This window comes from Vulpes lagopus, chromosome X (assembly GCF_018345385.1).
Source record: "Vulpes lagopus strain Blue_001 chromosome X, ASM1834538v1, whole genome shotgun sequence".
In the NCBI taxonomy this organism is placed as follows: domain Eukaryota; kingdom Metazoa; phylum Chordata; class Mammalia; order Carnivora; family Canidae; genus Vulpes; species Vulpes lagopus.
In genome coordinates, this window is record NC_054848.1 from 22,159,523 (window position 1) to 22,180,229 (window position 20,707).

Here is a 20,707-nt window from a genome sequence, read left to right on the forward strand (position 1 = left end):
ATGATTTTAGCTCTAGAATTTTTCATAGATGCCTTTTATCAAGATTGAGGAAGTTCCTAAAAGAACTTCATTTGCTGAATATTTTTATCATGAGTAGGTATTGAAATGTATCAAAAGATTTTTCAGCACATTTTAATTATTTGATTTTATTTATTTTTTTTAAAAAAGATTTTATTTATTTATTTGAGAGAGAGTGAGTGCACACACAAGCAGGGAGAGGAACAGAAGGAGAGGGACAAGCAGATTCCACACTAGCTTGGAGCCCAAGGTGGGACTTGATCCCACAACCCCAAGATCACAACCTGAGCTGAAATCAAGAGTCAGAGGCTCAACTGACTATGCCACCCAGGCACCCCTTTGAGCACATTTTCAGATGATACTATGGTTTATAGCAAAGGAGTTAGCAGAAATACCCTGACATGCCTGAGCCATTGCAACTTTGATTGGTAGAGAAGGGAAGAAGGAATGAAAAAAGAGGGCAAAATAGCCAACTAGGAAGGAACATGGTAGTAGAGGGGACTGTGAGGTCAGTTAAGAGTGTGGAAGAATTTAAAGGATAGGAGAATGATTTTAGAGATAACAAATTTTAAGTTAGGATACTTGGAGGCCAAACTCAGTTTAGCTGTATAGATGTACCGATTTCTATAAAAGAAGATTTCGAAATATGAAAGGAAAAAGAAAGTAGGTCTGTGTGTAGGCACATTAGAATCACAGAATTACAGCTTTTTTTAAGTTGTTTTTTGTTGTTGTTGTTGTTTTGTTTTGTTTTAAGAAAGAGAGAGTGCAAGTGCTGGGGAGGGGCAGAGAGAGAGGGAGAAAGACAATCTTAAGCAGGCTCCTGATGTGGACTTGCCTTCACAACCCTGAGATCATGACCTGAGCCGAAATTAAGAATTGTAACGCTTAACCAACTGAGCCATGCAGGTGCCCTAGATTTTACTTTTCAGGTTATCACTACACCTTACGTGGGGCTTGAACTCACACTCCTGAGATCAAGCATTGCGTGCTCTACTAACTAAGCCAGCCAAGTACCCCCAGAATCCTAGATTTTAAAAGCACTTTGTAGTTTATCTAGTTTATTGACGCAGTATATGTTTGCAAGTTTTCCACATCAGTCCAGTGCACATTTGTTAAATATTAACACCATTAGTAATAGAAATTCCCTTCTGTGTTATATATTTTTTTTACATATTAAATATCCATATTGTTTCTACTCTTAGGCATTATTCTACTCTTTGGACCTCGTAGAACTCATGTGAAAGCTCGATATAGAGCTGCTTTGAGACTACTTAAGAAATATTAAAGATATAAAATCATTAGAACTTTGGTGTGTTGATGAGTGGTGATGGGAAAGAGTAAAGGGAGAGTTGAATTGCCTATTGTCAATAGTGTTGATATACTATCCACAAGAAGGAGATAAAAAAAACTTCTTGGTTAGACACTGTGCCTGGCTGGCTCAGTTGAAGGAGCATGCAACTCTTCATCTTGGGGTTATGAGATTAAGCCCCACACTGGGTGCAGAGATTACTACAGGAAAATAAACTTAAAAAAAAAAACTTCTTGGTTAGAGGCATTAGTTGCCTCTTCATAGTAGAAGTAATACTATTACTATTACTACTACTACTGTTGCTGTTGTTGTTGCTTTAGAGTTTGTTAATCTCAGAGTGCCTATAGACCAATCAGGTGAGCTGTCCAGGAAGGGACTAGAAAAGTGAGTCTTGCCCCTCTTCACTTAATAGCAAGTGATGAGGGCACTTCTTGAGCATGATTGTTTGCTACATTGAAACATTGGTTTCAACATCTCTGAAATAGGAGTAATAACAAGTACCTCACAGGATGATTGTAAGAATAAAATGGATTAACTTCTTTAAAGTGCTGAGTCCACTTTATAGAACTACTGTTTTTATTACTATAAATAACAAAAATATTTCAGATAATATATGTAACATAAGTGTAAGTAATATATAATGCACTACATGTGGTAGGAATTATGTGTATTTTAAGTTATTTTGAAGCATTAGTGTAATTATAGAGTCAAGTCAAATTTCCTTTCAATATTTTTGATAGTCAAATTGACTCATTTATTATTTGGTATCACAGTCATTGTGCAATTTATAAAGTATTTTTGTTTCTCTTTCCAGGTGTGTAGGGAGTTTGTATCTCACCGCTAGTGAACCAGTAATTGGACATGTGAGCTCCTTATCTAAAGAACTGTGAGTAGAACATAATGTGTCACTTCCAACTGAATGACCATTCTCTCTCTGCCCTCCTCTGCTGAGGAGGGCCTCTAGCTCTTCCATGTAGCAGGAACAAGAAATATATCTTGGGGGATCCCTGGGTGGCTTAGGGGTTTAACACCTGCCTTTGGCCCAGGGAGTGATCCTGGAGTCCAGGGATTGAGTCCCATTTGGTGCTTCCTGCATGGAGCCTTCTTCTCCCTCTGCCTGTGTCTCTGCCTCTCTCTCTCTCTCTCTCTCTCATAAATAAAATCTTAAAAAAAAAGAAATATATCTTGATGGCATAAACCATTAATCATTTTTTTAACTGCAGAATAATCCACATAATATCATCTCTCTTGATTAATACTGAAATATGTACCTAGAAATGTGGTATGGCCATAACAAAACCTTAACATAAAGACTGGGAAGTAGGTGGTGAGGAAAGTATTATCAGAGGTTATAAAAATGGTGATCTATGCTATGTAGCATCTAATCATTTGATAAAATTGTTGACATAATTGTTGAGATAATTTGGAAGACAAATTACATACCTTGTCAATTTGTAAATCAGGAAGTAAATATCACAAAAGTATGCAAGTGTGTGTTGGCTGTGTTTGTTGGTAGCTTTGATCAAGTACTACAAAAAGAGATTGGCTCTGAGACAGATTGGCTGGTTTGCAAGCAGGAATAAAAGGAAGGAATGAGAGTCCAGAAAGTTGGGGACTATAGGATTAGAAGAGGCAGTTGCTTTTTAACGTTAATTGGGTAAAATATACATCTGAGAGGGGCTTTGAGAGACAAAGGCCAATTAAAACCCAGTCTTGTGACAGAAATCAAATCAAGAGTACTCCCTCCATATCCAGTATTAAAATCTCTGAACAAATTAAGATCTTTCAGAGAAAAGACCCAATTAAGGTTTTGACGCCCAGCAAATCCTTTCAATTGGACAAAATGGCTCAAGAAAAAGAAAATAAAGTTGTGGCTCACCTGCTGCTCAAGAAATAGCAATTAAGTTGAAAGAAGGAGAAGTCAGGAAGAAAAAGTCAAGAAATATAGCAAATCTAATAAGCAAGTACAGAAACAGACTGTGTGCATAGCTTTTAGAGCATGGGCTGACTAGAATTAAAGATGTAATAAGCCTATATAAGTTTCTTTTATTTATTTATTTATTTATTTATTTATTTATTTATTTATTTATTTATAAGCAGGAGAGAGAACTGGGAGAGGGGCAGAGGGAGAGGGAGAGAGACTCAAGCTGACTTTGCACTGAGTACAGAGCCAGGGGTGCGGTGGAGTGGGGGGTTGGATGGGGGTGGAGGGCTTGACCTCAAGATCCTGAGATCATGACCTGAGCTGAAATCAAGAGTAGGCCGCTTAACCGACTGAACCATCCAGGTGCTCCAAGCTGATTAAATTTTTAGGAGAATGTTACTGCAAATGAAACTGAAACCTTTACATCTGTTTAAGACTCAAAGTGACTCCTGGAGCTTCAACCTTCCCAGGGGCAGCAGACTGAGAAAACTGTAAAAACACCCCAAGGAGAGATATTCTCCACTGCTTAATTCAGATGTGTGCAAGGCAGATAATAGAAAAGGAAACTTCTTCATAGTCTGTAGCTGGAGACCATGGAGAGCAATGAACTGGACACACTTTCCCCATAGCAGAATCAGGGCCTAGTCAAAGAACATTTTATCCATTCACATCCTCCCCAGCTTTTATTCTTATATTGTTCCTTAGTATATAAATAATATTGGTGTGGGACATATCACTGATTCACTGGTTTTATTAGTTTATAGTTCTCTAAATCAAGAGCGGCTATGTGTGGAAATTCTAAAATTTCAGCTAAATGTATGAGAGTAGGAATTTGGGGATTTTACTCCTAGAACGATGTCAAGGAGATGTGTGTATATTGTTCATGCAAAAAGAAGAAACCAAATATTTGGTAACTATCAGATCAAACTGTGATAGTCATTAATGCTCTTCACTAACATTTCTTGCTCTCTTTCCAGATATTTGTCAATACTGCATTTATCCACTCCCTTGAAGTTGAAACCACATGAATGGTTTTGGCTAATTAAATGTGAATGGACGTGATGTATGCTGCTCTCAAGAAGAAGCTCTAAGAAGCTTTAAAAGAAATAAGAGATATTAGTCAGAGGGCACAAACTTCCAGTTAGAAGATGAATAAATTCTTGGGATCTAATACATAACACTGTGATTACGGTTTATAATAATGTACTACTTACTTGAAAGTTGGTAAGAGACTAGATCTTAAATGTTCTCACCACAAATAAGAAATGGTAATTATGTGACATGATGGAGGTGTTAGTTCATGCTATGGTGGTAAACATTTTGTAATATGTAACACATTGTACACCCTAAATTTACACAATAGCATATGTCAATTGTATCTCAATAAAGCTGGAAAACTTTTAAAAATTAAAAAAAATAAAAAGTAGGAGATTCATAATTCTCTGTCTTTAACTTTGCCCAAGCAACTCTAATGTTTAAGATAATGACTGCTACATCAGAATTGGTCCTGAGTTGAGATGATGTGGAGCAGAATTCCCAGCCAATCCACCATTCATATGGTGCATAAGTGAGAAATAAATTTTTGTTTTATATGTCATCAAAATTTAGAGCTTGTTTTTATTGCAGAATAACTTAGCCTACCCAATTAATTAATTTTAGTTAAAGCACTAATTGGTATTCTTTAATCTCCTTTGAAGACAATGGTGATTTATTTATAGCAAAGTATCAGACAATTTAGAAACAAAAGTTACATTATATATACACTCTTAATTCAGAATTATCTTCAGATGATGTTTGCATTCCTTGTTCTAGAAATTACTAAAATATTTTATTTACATTATTTACTTGGGTTAAAATGATTTATCTCTAAGATTCAGGCTAATTTTTAAGTTTTTTAATATTTTTAGTCTGGTAAAATAGCATATTTAGAATTGGATGTTCTTTATTATAGAAATCATCTGAAAATCATCAAGAATACAAACTTTAAGAATTATTTTGTATGTTACTATATATACAGGTAACAAAAGACATAAAATAATTGCTAAAGGAAAGCATTAATTGGAGATGCTTAGGATAATGTTGAAAATATTGATAAAGTCTGATGGCAATAGTTTAGATTTGTTTCTTTTTTTTAAAGATTTTTTTAAGTTCATGAGAGACACAGGGAGAGGCAGAGACCTACGCAGAGGGAGAAGCAGGTTCCCTGCGGGGAGCCCGATGTGGGACTCAATCCCAGGACCGTGGGATCATGACCTGAGCCAAAGGCAGATGCTCAACCACTGAGCCATCTAGGTGTTTCTCTTTATTAGTTTCTAAAAAGAGAACATACATGTCTTGTCTGTGCGTGACCTATGATTTCAATGCTCTAGTTAGAACATATATGTAGGTATGTGGATAATGGGAAGAATGATGATATGTAAGTGCATGGGGCATGGGGACTTACCTTGGCAAATGCATTGTTTCACTATATCCTTGTCCATTACATCCAGAAGGTAAGTTGTCAAGATGATAAAGAGGCAGGGGTTTTTGGGTGGCTCAGTCAGTTAAGTGTCAGCCTTCAGCTAAGGTCATGATCTTGGAATCCTGGGATCAAGACCTGCATCAGGCTCCCTGACCCATGGGGACTCTGATTCTCCTTCTCCCTCTGCCCCCACCCCCCATTCCCACTCATGTGCTCTCTCTCTCACTCAAATAGATAAAATATTTTTTTAAAAAAAAGATGATTAAGAGGTAGAATTGTGAAAATCTTGGGTCTGGTAGCTGGGCAATGAGTATATGTAGAACCCCCCTATTTTTTTAAATGCCCAGCATGGAGCCCAACATAGGGATTGAACTCAACACCCTGAGATCAAGACCTGAGCTGAGATGCTTAACGGACTGAGCCACCTTGGTGCCAGAGTATATGTGGAACTCAAAGAGTAAATATATTGTTGCCCTTGCAACATTTTAACAATACTGTGAATAAATACTGAGTTTATATTACTGAAGTATATTATTCTGGTTTATGGAATGTGGTAGGGTAGGGAGGCCTGGTAGGACCAGTAAGGATCATGGTAGAGTAGAAAGAGCATAGCCTTTGGTTAAAAAAAAAATCAGAATCTGGGATCCCTGGGTGGCACAGCGGTTTGGCGCCTGCCTTTGGCCCAGGGTGCGATCCTGCAGACCCGGGATCGAATCCCACATCGGGCTCCCGGTGCATGGAGCCTGCTTCTCCCTCTGCCTGTGTCTCTGCCTCTCTCTCTCTCTCTCTCTCTGTGACTATCATAAAAAAAAAAAAAATTAAATAAAAAATCAGAATCTGAAAAAAAAATCAGAATCTGATTTGAACCTAATACTGCTAACACTTGACCATATGTCCTTAAGTACTTTCTTAATGTTTTTTTTTTTCATTTATTTACCTGCTTCATGATGTTTTTGGGTAAATTATATCAGGTTAAGTGTCTAAGTATGTATCTAATAAATGCTAATTCCCTGAGTTTTAACAAAATATTTTTTAAAAAATATTTCATTTATTTATTTGAGAGAGACAAGGAGTGAGTGAGCAAGAGAGCACAAGTAGGGGGAGGGGCAGCAGGAGAAGGAAAGGGAGAAGCAGACTTCCTGCTAAGCAGGGAGCCCAATGCAGGGCTTGATCCCAGCACCCTGGGATCATGACCTGAGCTGAAGGCAGCTGCTTAACCAACTGAGCCACCCAGGTGCTCCTAACCAAATCTTTATCTCCTTGTCGGGACAGAGGTTATAAGGAGTTGAAGTGTCCCCCCAGATTCATGTCCATCCAGAACCTCAGAATGTGATAGTATTTGGAAATGTCTTTATCAATATCATCAAGTGAAGATAAGGTTAAACTGATTTAGGGTGAGTCCTAATCCAACCACTGGTGTCCTTATGAGAAGAGGAAAATTTGAACACCCGCAGAGGGAACGTGGCCACATATAGATGGAGGCAGAGATTAAAGTTATGCTGCCACAAGCCAAGGAACACCAACAACAGCCAGCAACCACCTGAAGTTATGAAAATGATGCAGAACACATCCTCCCTCAGAGCCTCCAAGAAGCAACCAACACTGCCAACAACTTGATTTCATACTTCTAGCATCCAGAACACTGAGAGAATAAATTTCTGTTGTTTTAGGCCACTGAGGTTATGGTAATTTGTTAGGATAGCCCTACGAAACTGACACAGAGGTAATAAAAACATGGGAAAAATTATGTTTAACTTGGAATTTTCAGTGACCCACCAAAAGGGTGGTACAGGCAGTAAATTAGCCAAAAATCTATCTGCTTTGTAAAAAAAATACAGAAAAATCTAAAAATAATTTTAAAAGACAAAAAAGTAGTTCCAATTGGACTATTGTTTCTTTTTTGGAATACTGTGGGATAGTAATTTCTATTTATATAAAGAAAATATACTCGGAGTATATTGAGTATTCCTAGTTGAATATTCCTGGATAAAGTTTGGTGGTTCCATTTTCTAATTTGTAGTATCAGTGGACTTGGGGAGCAATAGAGGAAAAAAGGATGAATCATTACAGGGAATGATCATTCTAATTTGAATACATTACTTTATTTACTCATTCAACAGATATTATATAACTACTATATGCTAGGCTCCAGAGGCATAAGTTATACCCAATCTCTGACTTGAGGGGAATCACAATATGGAATCAGAGATACACTGTAAATAATTAAATAGATGGATAAATACTGATATGTGTAAATTAAAGGAAAATACAAAGAGCTATAGGAAAATATAAGATGTGGATTTTATTCAGATGAGAATTCTCTTTGGACATGTTATTGAAAGGATGAGTTAACTAGGTAATCTGGCAGATATAGAAAGAATAGTCTCTGGAAAGAACTACATGAGCAAAGGTCCTGACTTAGGAAGAAGTATGGTTCAATGACTAGAAGTTATGGAAGGCTAGAATAATTTTATTATAGAGAACTGAGTGGTGGATAGAGTTTGGAGAGTGGTGGTAGTGGATAGTACCACAGGATGTAGCCAGATACAGTTTACCTGATACAGTAGATGATTTTAAGAAGATTTATGTTCATCCTAACAGAAATGGTAAGGCATTAAAGGATTTTTAAAAAAGATTTTATTTATTTATTCATGAGAGATACAGAAAGAGACAGAGATATTAAGCAGAGGGAGAAGTGGGCTCCCCATGGAAGCCCGATGGAGAACTTGATCCCAGAACCCTGGGATCAGTCCCTGAGCCAAAGGCAGAGGCTCAACCACTGAGCCACCCAGGTGCCCTGGCATCAAAGGATTTTAGTGAAGAAATAAAATTATCAAATTTATATTTTATTTTTAAAAATATTTATTTATTTATTAGAGAGAGAGAGAGCATGAGCAGGGAGGAGGGGCAGAGGAGAGGGAGAGAAGCAGACTCCCTGCTGAGTGCAGAGCCTGATGCAGGGCTCATCCCGCAACCCAAAGATCATGACCTGAGCTGAAATCAAGAGTCTGAGGCCCAACTGGCTGAGCCACCAACACATCCCTCAAATTTGCATTTTAAAAGGTCATCCTGAAAGATCCTAAAAATTCTGTATATTACACATTTTATTTATAACTTTTATAGCTATTGATAAATAACTTCAACAAATATTATTTGAGGATCTATGCCTTGAGATACATAGTCCCATCTTATATGGTACACAATACTATGTGTGTAAAGCATTAGGTACATGTCTTGTATTTATTACAAGAGCTATACAGGGTAAATATTATAAAGTTTGTTTCTTTAGAATTCTCAACCCAACAAAAGCCAGAATAGTGGTTCTCAAAATGTAGCATACATGAGCATCACCCAAAGGGTTCAATAAAACAGACCGTTGTGCCTTAATTCCAGGTAAGTGTCCAGTGACACAGATACTGCTAGACCTGGGATCATGCTTTGAGAACCACTGAGCTTTATATTATAACCTTAAAAACTACTTTCAAACTCTTCAAACTCAATATTAGCCAAAAATGGTTATGATTTCAGGATGGTGCCCCTTAAACTGTAATGTACATGCAAATGGCCTGTGAATGTTGTTTAAAACCAGATTCTGATTCAGTTGCCCTAGGGCGGAGCCCAAGATTAGGCATTTCTAACAGGCTTCCAGGTGATGCGAACTGAGCTGGTCCACAACACACCCTTTGAAGAGCAACATCTCAAGCCGACCAGTAACCTTGGGATCATCGGGAAACTTACTTGAATGTAAACATCTCAGGTCCCGCCCCACTCCCACTGAATCAGAAACTGTAGTGAAACAAGATCTCCTCTGAGATCTCCATGGCTGATTTCTGTGTCCTTCAAAATATAAGCACTGTCACAAAGCACTAGTTCTCAAACTTGGCTAAACATCGGAGTCACCTGGAAAGATACAAAAAAAAAAAAAAAAAAAAATCCTGACGCCTGTGTCTCACCAAGAGAATTCATTATTTGTTTCGTACTGGGTGCAGCCTGGGCATGGTGGGTTTTAATGCTCCCCAGAGCATTAAAGTTTGAGAATGACTCTTCTAAAGCTTTGTTTTTTGAAGTGCAGTCTGTGGAACAGCTGCAGAGGCATCACCTGGGAGTTCGCTAGAAATGCAGAATCTCAGGTGCTACCCCAGATACACTGCATCTGAATTTTTTTTTGCAACAAGCTCCCTTGCTCTATATTAAAGCTTGAGAAGAGCTGTTCTAAAGTTGTGCTGGCTGATACCAAGAGAATCGCTACTAGCCACACATGCCTATTATGTTCCAGTTAATGACAAATTAAAAATGAAAAATTCAGTTCCTTAGTCTCACTAGCCACATGTCAAGTGTTCACTAGTCACAGGTGGCGGGAGGGGATCATAATGGACAATGTAGATATGGAACATTTTCATCACAGCATCAAGTTCTATTGGACAGCACTGCTGGGGTATGGCAGGCTTGTATTTAAATGACTGGGCAAAGCCAAGTTTAAAATAGATATAGAGGGCAGCCCCGGTGGCTTAGCGGCTTGGCGCCGCCTTCAGCCCAGGGCGTGATCCTGGAGTCCCGGGATCGAGTCCCACGTGTCGGGCTCCCTGCGTGGAGCCTGCTTCTCCCTCTGCCTGTGTCTCTGCCTCTCTTTCTCTCTCTGTGTCTCTCACGAATAAATAAGTAAAATCTTTAAAAAAATAAAAAATAAAAAAATAGATATAGATAGCTGAAGATAGATTGTAATATCTGAAATAGATGCCCATGGAAACATATTCACACATCTTTATAAAAAGCACACTATAAGTAAATGAAATTATTTCTCAAAATTCTGACCTTGCTTAGAGATCACTAGTGTAACTCCTATGCATAGCTCCCACAGAGTAATTATTTTTCATAAAAGTATTACATCTGGTTTATGGGAAGAGAAGACTTTTCCTGTTTTATATTCTGGAAAGGCTCTTTCTTTCCAGCTCCCATTCATGCTAAAGGCGTCTCTGAACTATGCTCAGGCAGCTCTGCTCTTACAAGGTGCTTCAGGGAATAGGAATTTACTTCCTTTGCTTAAGTCAGAAGGATAACTAGGAAGCTTGCTGATTTAATTTTTGAGAAAGGTCTTGACGTTTTGCCTCTATTTGCAAAAATGTCCTCAGGGGTTGAGTGACTCACCAAGCCAGCCATCAGGGCCATCCCAGGTATGCATTTAGAGGCATGCTTTGTTAACATGCAGCATTGATCGCTGCCAGGGTCGTAGCTCCAGACACATTCATATTTCTGGAATGAAGAATGTTTGGAAGTCCTCCTTTCCTTTTAATTGTGAGATCCGAAATGGGGACAATTTGTTTTAAGGCCCCCTTAGGCATTCCTATGTAGCATTATTTAGAGTTTGACAGTAAATGATCTGCTGCTTTAAAATTCCTTTACCAGGAAGGCTTTCATCCCATTCTAACGCTTTGACTTCTAGTTTACAGGTGAATCTCTTGTTTGCCTTGTGGTGAAGCACATTGCTCCTAAGGAGCAAAATTAAATAATGAGATATGTTTAGAAATTATATTTTAAAGAGATCATTTATCAAAAGTGAGTTTTCTTGTCCTTTCAGATTAAAAGGATTGTTAAATTCTGACGTTAGAGTGTAAGTGGGAGAGGAAACCAAGAGAAGATACTTTCCTAAAACAATGATCACTTCATTTCCTTGTAATATACGAGAGTTAATAAACCCAAGTAGCTGAAGAAGATGATTCGGACTTACGGAGTGCAAGTTTAAGTTATTTCTGCAAATTATAGATTTATAATAAACATTTGTAAACCAAAACTCAATGGAAATATTTAATTTTACGTAAATATTATAAGAGAATGCACAAAGACATAAAAGGATGTACTAAAAGACATGCATGCCCACACATTTTTAAAGGTTTTGCTTTGTCCCTTTATACAGGTATGCATGCAGAAAGGGAATGAGTTCTATGTTTATACAATAGTGATACAGTCTGATTATACCATTTTATGAATATTTTCTATGGTTTAAAAATTACACAATTCATAAAAATTAAAACAATGTAAATTGACAAAAGAAGTGCAAATTTTGTTGGATTACTCTTCTTTTCCATACACAAAATAATGTTGATTTTCACCAGGCAGGAAATTTGGGATAATGTTTCCAACCTGGAATATAATTTTCCAGATAAACTGATGCTTTACTGATACTAGATACTCCCTGAAACTCAGCTGACTCAAACATCATTGACCATTCAATAATGTTTCCAAAAGAGGGTGAAAGGACTTCAAGAAAATGATCAGATTGCTTAATTATTGTTTCCAAATAATAATATGCCAACTTGGTTGTGGGGTCAAGACAAAATCTCTATGTTTCCAAATAGGATCGCCTATTTCTAAAACTTAACCATTTGCTCTCAGGCTGAAGGAAACATATCTGTTGGATTTTTTAAAAAATATTATCGTGTATTTACACTGGCACTTTACTGCATATACCGCTAAAGTAGGGGAAGGCAAATTCCAAACTTACCTGAAAAAAAAAATAAGTTGAAAGTTGTCTTGTCCATAGTCCCTTAATTCTCGTAATGGTGTTTGCTCTTTTTACAGGGAAGTGGAATAGAGTGGCACAAACACAGATGCCTGGATCTCATTTCACAGTCACCTAGGGAAGTTTATATGTAATAAAAATGAGCCATAAAGAGGAATTATTAGAAAGAGAAATTACGGGACTCCTGGGTGGCGCAGCGGTTTGGCGCCTGCCTTTGGCCCAGGGCGTGATCCTGGAGACCCGGGATCGAATCCCATATCAGGCTCCCGGTGCATGGAGCCTGCTTCTCCCTCCGCCTGTGTCTCTGCCTCTCTCTCTCTGTGACTATCATAAATAAATTAAAAAAATAAAATAAAATGAGCTGACGGGCAAAGTATGAGAAATAGGCATTTAAAAAAAAAAGAAAGAGAAATTACTACAGAAAGTATTATATTGAAAGGTGGTAAAGAGACGCCTGGATGGCTCAGTAGTTGAGCACCTCCCTTCAGCCTAGGGCATGATCCTGGAGTCCTGGGATCGAGTCCCACATCAGGCTCCCTGCATGGAGCCTGCTTCTCTCTCTGCCTATGTCTCTGCCTCTCTCTGTGTGTCTCTCATAAATAAATAAATAAAATATTTTTTAAAAAGTGGTAAGGATAGGGAATGGGAGGTGAAACCCCACAAAATGAAAAGAGAAGCTAGGGGTGCCTGGCTGGCTCAGTTGGTGGAGGAGTTGACTCCTGATTCTTGGGGTTGTGAGTTCAAGCCCCACGTTGAGTGTAGATCTTACTTAAAAATAAACAAATGAATACATACATACATACATACATAAAATGAAAAGCAAAGCCAGAAATTTTGGACATTTAGATCATCATTACTAAAAATTGCCAAAGAGAAGTGATGTATTGCATGGTTACACATAGAAATAGATACTAGCAATACCCTATACATAAGTTTTGCTATAAATTTCAACCATTTGACTAGTATTTAGATGAATGTCTTGTGTCATACCAAGGAGCAAACCCTTTATACATGAAGAGGGAATTACAACTCAAAAGATGGTGGGGTCAGGCCAGTAATATAAAAAGAAAGAAATGGGCCAGATGGGAACTGTGTTGATCTAAGGGAATGTGGGTAAATATAGAGAAATCAGAAACCATGACATAAACACAGAACTGCAAGTGGTTTATCATGAATGGAGCATAGAGGTGTGAGAAATGGCAAGACAACACATAACTAGAAAGATAAGCAAAAGCTGGATTTTAAGGAAGAGAGATACCACCACACCAAAGATCTTCATCTCATCCTTAAAGGTCTAAAAGAAATTATTATGGTACAGGTTTTAGAAAATCATGTTGGTAGTATCATGTATGATTCTTTTGTCCCCAGAGACCAAGGTCTATAGAGATCATATGTCCAAAACAGGAATTAGGTAATAACAGTACTAGGATTCAAAGTCATTAGACTCACTTCTGGTTCAGTGTAGGATACAACATTCTTAGGTTGTGTGATATGATGTGACTGCCTATTTGTATTGGCAAATGCAAAGTTAAGCCAATAACCATTCTTCATTTAAATGCAATGGAACTATCTGTATTTGATTGAAAATTTCTGGAGACATGGGTTTTATATGTGTAAATATATTTTAAAAACAAGTATCTAATGAGGTGTGTATATTTATATATTTAATATATGAATATTGATTATGAAGATAGAGCATGTAAAATTGCTCAATTTTTCTCTCTGCAAAATCATTTCATAAGTTGACCTTCAGAATTCATTAGCATCATTACTAATTGATTCAAGTATTGACTTAGGTGACCTTTAGTAACAGCCTTAATTCAAATACTAAATCTACCAGAAGCAGAACACTCTCTCAGGCAGTTTATTTTGTGTTGTTCAGTTTTTGTTAAGAAAATATTAAAAGTATACTGAAGTAGAGAGAATAATACAATAAACCACAATGTGCCTATCACCCAGCTTCAAAAATTACTAACTCAAAGTGGATCTCATTTTACCTAAACCAGTGATCTTCAAAAATAATCAACTTTGCCCCCAAGTGGAAATTTATCAATGTGTGGAGACATTTTTGGTTGTCACAACTGGTAGAAAGGGTGCTACTGATGTCTAGAGGAGAGAGGCCAGAAAGGCTGGTAAATATTCTACAATGCACAGCCCTCCATGACAAATACTTAGCTTAAAATGTCAGTGGTGCTGCTGTTGAAATATCTTGATCCACATCCTAACATGCTCTGTCTCTTTTTGCATAATTGTTAAGCAAACTCCAAACATCATATAACCTCACTCATATTTTTTAGTATGACTATAACAGGTTCTGAAGAATTTTTTAAAACATGGTAAGTAGGGTTTTTTTTTGTTTGTATGTTTGCTTGTTTGTTTCTCAAACCCATACCTAGCTAGCCCCTGATCTGCTTTGTATCTCAGAGAGCTGTCCTTCATAAACCACATTTCTCAGTCTCTGATGCCAACCGAATTCTCAGTAGGATTAACAAATGGAAGTCATTGGATGCAAAATGCTTCAGGTGACATCTCCAACAATTTCCTGAGTGGATCCACCTCTCTCCTGAACTCTACCTCTACTGGGTTGAATGGTGTCCCCCACTCTCAAATTCATGTCCACCTGAAGCCTGCGAATGTGATCTCCTTTGGATATAGGGTCTTTGTAGGTGTAATGAGTTTAATATGAGATCATCCTGGACTACAGTTGGCTCTAAATTCAATGACTGTTGTCTTTATGAAAAGAAGGATATTTGGAGACAGTGTCTCAGAGGAGGACAGATGCCCAGAGGGAAGATGGCCATGTGAAGGTGGAGGCAGAAATTGGAGCGAAGCAGCAACGAATCAAGCAACGCCAAAGCTTGCAGCTAACAACCAGAAGCAAAGAAGAAGCAAGGGGAATTCCTCCCCTGAGTCCTCAGAGAGGGCATGGCCTCCTTAACACCTTGATTTCAGACTTTAGGACTCCCAAACTATAAAAGAATAAATTTCTGTTGTTTTAAGCCACTCAGTTTAGGATGAATAGTTATGGCAGCCCAAGGAAACTGATAGGCTACCCCTCCATGGTCCCATTTCCCAGTGCATGGCATCTGCTGTGATTCCAGTTTCTACTCAGAAGTGCTAGCACCTGACTTCTGGTGTCCTTTTATTCTTTTAGCCTTACAGATGTAGTGGCACCATATAGTTGGTAATCTCTGAGTTGACTCATCATCATCAGTCTAAGTTCTTCTAATAATTTTGTAACTAGTTCCCTACATTAAATGCCTTGTAATGAACTATCTGGGTGGTTTCTGTTTTCCTCACTGAATCCTTTTACACGTGGAAAATTTAGTACCAAATTTAGTAATTTGTAGAAAACACTTATCCCTGGGTAGTACTTGAGTTTCTTTTAATTTTTTCCTATTTTATTTTTCTTATTTTTAAAAAGATTTTTTATTTATTTGACACAGAGAGAGCGCAAGCAGGGGGAGTCACAGGCAGAGGGAGAGGGAGAAGCAGGCTCCCCACTGAGCAAGGAGCCTGACTTGGGGCTGATTCCAGGACTCTGGGATCATGACCTGAGCCTAAAGCAGATGCTTAACCCACGAAGCCACTCAGGTCCCCTAATTTCTCTCTTAAATAGACTCCACAGTCTGGCTTTTATGCAAAAAGGATTATTTCAAATCTATTTAATATTTTGCATTTTTATGTGAAATCTGATATAAATTAACCTGCAGAAGCATTATCATTTAGCACTTTATATTTGGGCAATACTTAGCAAACATGTATTAATTATTGTATTATTTACTGCATTAATTATTGAATTACTGTTAATTTTTGAAAGAAATACTAATTTTTACAGAACTATAATGCAAAACCATGGGTGTGCAAACTTTCTCTGTAAAGGACCAGAAATAAATGATTGAGGCTTTGTAGACCATAGGTATCCACCACAAAAGCTCAACTCTGCTGCTATAGCGTGAAAGCTGTCACAAACAATATGTAAAAGAGTGAGCCTGGCTGTATTCCAATAAAACTTTATTTATAAACAAAGGTAGTGGGCTTGATTTGTCCTAGAGGTCATAGTCTGCTGACCCTGCTATAAACTATCTAGACTTTTGAGTGCATACTTTCCATCAATATCACATAGACACACTACTTGCATCTATATCATTTTATACAGAGAGAAAAAATATACTTTATTTCTCTTTAAAAAAGTCAATTTTTCAAAGAGCTGCTAGCTTCTACTCTTGGTATTTCATTCTTTCAAAAGATTGATATCTTGAAAAAGAGTCATTAGGCCAAAACATTAGACCTTAGGGATAAACCTACAGAAAATTGATTGAGTGAACAAACCAACTTACTCTTTTGTAAAGTCTCCCTACACTCTTATTTAGAAGGATGAATAATATCACAACAACTGGCCAGGATTTATTTCTGTCAGTATCAAATTTTGATTCCATTCTCAAACACTTCTCCAAAAAGAAATCAATATTTTAAAAAGTAAACAGTTTTGGCCACACACGGATAACAAAGAATATGTGACTTATTTATATTTCCACTAGACTTAGTTAGACGTTTTGAAGGCATGCTCTAATTTGTTTTATTGTTCTTAACATCCAATTTAGTTTCTGTCTCCTCATCAAATAATATTTGCTGAATAAATGAATGTAATATTCTAAGATGGTGAAATATGCATAATCGTACATCATGTAGAATCTATGACTGGCTATTTCATAAATATAGAGGTTAAAAATTGGCTTTGGGAACAAAAAATAATTTGTTTCAATGGAGGAATCCATAATTCTGAATGTGGAGAGAAGTGCTAACAGGTGCTAATTTACATCAAGGTCTATTCTTCTCTTTGAATTGAATGGTTTCTCTCTGTCATGAGCAGGCAGTCCAATATCACAGGCACATAAAAGTATTGAGCTATATCCTGGGGTTAACCAAATCTAATATCATGGTAGACTTTGACAGAATTTAAGGTTGAGATTTCCCTCCAGGTGCCAGAATGTCATACAACAGGCCACAGTAACCATGCATGTAGGCAGCCCTAAACAGGCTGCTAGATCCTGAGTATCTAAATTTGTGACAATTTGTGAATGAATCACCATGCCCTCCATAGAACTTGGCAAATGGATCAGCGCTTCTGCATCTGGCATTGTATACAATTTGCATATTGTGGAAGTGAAACACTTTGCAATCTCTGAAGCCCATCTCATTATGGCATGATGAGCTCATAGCCATGTGCTTTCCATCTTTAGTTCTAATTTCAGGGCAGCCGTAGTTAAAACCTAAGGACATACATACATAGCTATGGATAATGATTGGCTAAACTGTTTTTACTTTCATAAACTTAAGATGTTAAATTAAGGACAACTCGACACTAACTCAAGTGGAAAAGAGGACAGGCGAAAGTTTTCCCTCCTTAATACCAGTTTTTACAAAATAAAAAAGAAATTAAGAATACTTGAGTTATTTCAAATGAGAAAAATGCTGGAAATAGTTGTTAAAATTTAAACTACCTCCATAATTTACGTTTAGTTTCCATAAAACACTGTTAGCAATCATAAATTCATGTGAACCATGTGCTAAAAATGTGTTTCCAAAATATGACAGTAGTTATAGTTCTATTCTTTATGCAGCTTGATTTTGTTATTATTTAAAAACAAGAATAAATGAGCATATGGCAGTAGAGGGGTTTTTTTTTTGCAAATTTGTTTAACATGTATATTTAAAATTAGAATTAAGAGAAAATTTAGATAAGGTGCCATGGTGCTAGTATTCATTACACAGACTGTGAGACACATACAAGTAGAAGAGCATATAACCATATGCTGTCCATTACTACTAGGATTCTAAATGCATTGGCAATTAATGTTTTATAAATGCTACCGGAACTAGATTCTGGCCCCAATATTCAGCTCCCTTACAGATTTACTAGTTCCCAAACTTACCTCTTATGATTAATAATTTTAAGAGTCAGAACTTTGAACTTAATGGATTTATTATGAATACATTTTTGTGATATGTGATTTCAAAATAATTTTGAGGAAAGATTACTAATTAAGAATGCTCAGATCAACAAATGGTGTTGGGAAAACTGGACAGCTACATGCAAAAGAAGGAAACTGGACCACTTTCTTATACCATACACAAAACAAAACCTCAAAATGAATTAAAGACCTAAATGTGAGACCTGAAACTATAAAAATCGTAGAAGAGAACATAGGCAGTGGTTCCGCTGACATTCGTTCTAGCAACATTTTTTTAGATATGTGTCCTGGGGTAAGGGAAACAAAAGCAAAAATAAACTATTGGGACCACACCAAAATAAAATGCTTCTGCACAGCAAATAAAACAACCAGCAAAACTAAAAGGCTGAATGTGAGCAGATATTTGGAAATGACATATCTGATAAAAAATTAGCATCCAAAAAATATAAGGAACTTACATAACTCAACACCAAAAAACCAAATAATCCAATTAAAAATGGGCAGAGGACAGGAACAGACATTTCTTCATAGAAGACATACAGATGGCAAACAGATACATGAAATGATCCTCAACATCACTTATCATCAGGGAAATGCAAATCAAAACCACAATGAGATATCAGCTCACACCTGTCAGAATGGCTGAAATCAAAAACCTAAAAAATAATGTGTTGGTAGGAATGTGGAGAAAAAGGAACACTGTTGGTAGGAATGCAAACTGATGCAGCCACCGTGGAAGATAGTATGCAGTTTCCTCAAAAAATTAAAAACGGAACTATCCTATGATTCAGTAATTGTACAACTGGGTATTTACCCAAAAATATGAAAACACTAACTCAAGGGGATATATGCACCCCTATGTTCATTGCAGCATTATCTATAATAGCCAAACTATGGAAGCAGCCCAAGGGTCCATCAATAGATGAATGGAGAAAGAAGATGTGGTGTGTTTCTGTGTGTGTGTGCACACACACATACACAATGGAAATATTCAGCTATAAAAAATGAAAGCTTTCCATTTTCAACAACATAGATGGATCTAGAGAGTATAATGCTAAAATACGCCAGTCAGGAAAAGACAAATACCATATCATTTCACTCATATGTGGAAGTAAGAAACAAAACAGCAAACAAAGGGAAAAAAAAGAGAGACAAACCAAAATACAGACTCTTAACTATTGAAAACAAACAGATGGCTATGGCGGGGGGCGGATGTGTAGGGTGGGAAATGGATGAAATAGATGAGGTGGATTAAGAGTACACTTATCTTGATGTGCACTGGGTAATATATGGTATTGTTGAAACAGTATATTGTACATCTGAAACTAATATAACACTATATGTTAGCTACACTGGAATTGAAATAAAATACATGCACAAAAAAAAGAAAGAAAGTTCAGAGTATTTTCATAGTATGAGGAAAACAAGATAAAAATGAACCAAAAATATATCTTCTGCAAACTAATGAAATATTTGTGTGAAAAAGATCAATGTGGCCAGTTTATTTGGTGTCTTCAGATAGTCACAAATGTATTTCAGTGTTTTTTAAAAGTCATTGAGAACTTTGCTGGTGCACTGTCACATCACAGACAAATTACCAAGTGCTACCTACTCATGGAATTATTTTGATGTATATATATTATATACATATTATATGTCTAATATATACATATACACACAAAGACACATAAAAGACACATTTCTTATTTTTACAAATTGCTTTCTTAATGAAAAGTAGAATTCAGTCAATGAACTGATGTTTTTACTTAAACCAATTTGATTATTTAGACAGTCAATTATTTGTGTTCTCACACTGATTTTTATGCTGATAGACATAGCATAACTGCTTTCCTCTTGATAAAGTTAATTTTGTGACTTTAGGTTAACTTCATTGGGCCTCTGCTTCTCCATATGTAAAATCAGAAGTTTGGACATGCTAAACTCTTTCATATTTGATTATAGGTTATTTATAACCTCAGAGGTGTTAATTATAGAATCTCCTTCATGTGGTTATTGTGGAAATTAAATGAGATCATATATTTAAAGCATTTAACACAGTTTCTAGCATATATTACACGTCTAAAAAGTATCAATGTGTTATATAAGATTTTTAGTTTAGCTTTATAAAAACATAAACTAAATTGTAAATGGAACAAATGGGCTCACATAATTGGCTCACATTGGAAGCTTACTAACAGGCCTTCATTTGGCCTGGCCAGATAGAGGTGTTCAAAACTGTCATTGGCCTTTTCTTCATCTCTCAGATCGGTTTTCCTTCGTATTGACTTTATTCTCAAAAAGGGCCTTGACGTGACAGAAAAATCCTGATATTTACAATTTACAGTTACAAAAGTAAAAGAAAGATCATATATCCCTACAGTTCTGGCAACAGCCTCAGAAGGATTCTTGTCTGGCAAATCAGTGAGGCCAAGAAGAAGGAGCACTCTGAGGAACTTTAAGAGATCCCGCTTGGGGATGGTATGGTAGGGTTAGCCCCTGGGCT